General features: G+C 60.6%; 1 pseudogene; it reads left to right on the forward strand.

Annotated features, from left to right (window-relative positions):
* The first annotated feature begins 516 nt into the window (after positions 1-516).
* LOC118719789 lies at positions 517-1,457 on the forward strand (annotated as a pseudogene).
* Positions 1,458-1,738: the final 281 nt, after the last annotated feature.

The raw sequence follows: 1,738 nt of genomic DNA on the forward strand, positions 1-1,738 counted from the left end.
CTGCTCCGGGGACGCGCCTTGGAGACGGCGACCTCCCGCCCCGGTGCGCCTGCGGAACGGAGCTCCCGGAGGCTGGGCGGCCGGGGATGGCCTAGGGCGGCACCTGCCTGGGGGCCCCGCCCCGCCCCGCCCCTCAGTGGGGACCGCGGCGGTCCGCGGGGGAGGGGGTCTAAGGGGGGGGGGCGCCCGGGGACAGGTGTGTGGGGGAAACAGGGGGGCGGGGGTTGGGGGGGGGTCAGGGAAAACTGGGGGTAGGGGGGCGGCCGGGGGCCGGCGGCAGTGGGGGGCGGCCGGGGGCCGGGAGGGGGTTGCGGGGGGGGGGGAGGACCAGGGGGACAGGGGGGGGGCGGGCGGGGACGGGCGGTCCGGGGGGTGCCCGGGAGGGGCTGGGGGGGGACCAGGAGGGCGCGGGGGGGGGGGGGCGGCGGACGCAGCGCGGGGCCCGCGCTCTCCGCAGGCCCCTCAGGCCCCGGGCCGGTGTGGGCAGCGCCATCGGGGGAGCCGCTGCGGGGACAGGCCCCGGTGGGTGCGGGGCGCGTGCTGGGGGCGGGGAACACCGAAAGCCCTGAGACCCCAAGTCCTCACCCACCCCCATCCCGTCCTCCGTTTTGGTGCCTCAGGAGGCCGGGCTTGGATCGCAGGGAAAATGGTGGGTTTGGGGCGAGGGGAGGGAGAGGAGGAGGGGAGCTGGGGCTGGAGGCCCCCCAGGGGGCGGAGGGAGCCTCTCAGGTGGGGAAATGCCATTTTAAAAAGTGTTTGCAATTCAGGCCTCTGAGTCCTGAAAGGTGTGTAGTAGGGCTTTTGTCCTCAGTGCTGATCAACCCATCAATGAAGTTGTCCCTTCTATCTCTTGTCTCCTAGGAGCAATGGCGTCCGGAGAGGAACAAGTGGCTAAAAATCTCAACGTGGAAGATGCCCAACAGGAAAACGAGACAAAGGCAAAGGAGCAAGATGCTGCTGATACAGGAGACCCTGGTGACTATTGTGTGCCCAGAGGAAATCGCAGACGGTTCCGTGTGAGGTGACCCATCCTGCAGTACAGATGGGCCGGGGGTCAGAGGCTCGGAGAGCCACAGGCCAGGCTGAGAGGAGAGCACAGGGAGAGAGCTGGGGAGAGGAGACGGCTGATGGAAACGCTGAGGGGAAAGCAGTTAAGTCACAGTCTGCGGGCAGTTAGCACTGACCCCCTCGCTATGACTGTCACGATGAGTTTTGCTTTATGCCTTGAATCTTGGTGTTTTCCCTGAAGTTGATAAGGAGACACCTGCTTCCTAAACTTGTTTGTGACGTACCTTCTTGTAAACCTGTAGTGTTACTTGTTTCCTGTGGGTCGCCTAATACCAGTTTCTAATTGAATGTTGTGTTTTGACCCAATTTGTAAGATTCTGTGAGCAGGGGAGTTTTATCTACTGCATGGAAAGATGCTCATTACATATTGTGTTTAATAAAGCAGTTTTTAAAAGCATTTATTTTCTTATCTATATTTTCTCATTTTTTCAAAACCAAACATACACTGAGTGGCCAGATTATTATGATCTCTGAACGCATAATATCTGGCCACTCAGTGTGTGTGTGTGTGTGTGTGTGTGTGTGTGTGTGTATTAGAAGCCCAGTGCATGAATTTGTGCATGGGTGAGGTCCGGCCAGATTGTCTAGGGGGAGGGGACATGGGCGGTTGGCCAGCCTGCCTGCTGGTGGAATTCCTGGTGGAGGGACAATTTGTATATTAGCCTTTTAT

The sequence above is a fragment of the Pipistrellus kuhlii genome, unplaced genomic scaffold, assembly GCF_014108245.1.
Source record: "Pipistrellus kuhlii isolate mPipKuh1 unplaced genomic scaffold, mPipKuh1.p scaffold_m20_p_16, whole genome shotgun sequence".
Lineage (NCBI taxonomy): Eukaryota > Metazoa > Chordata > Mammalia > Chiroptera > Vespertilionidae > Pipistrellus > Pipistrellus kuhlii.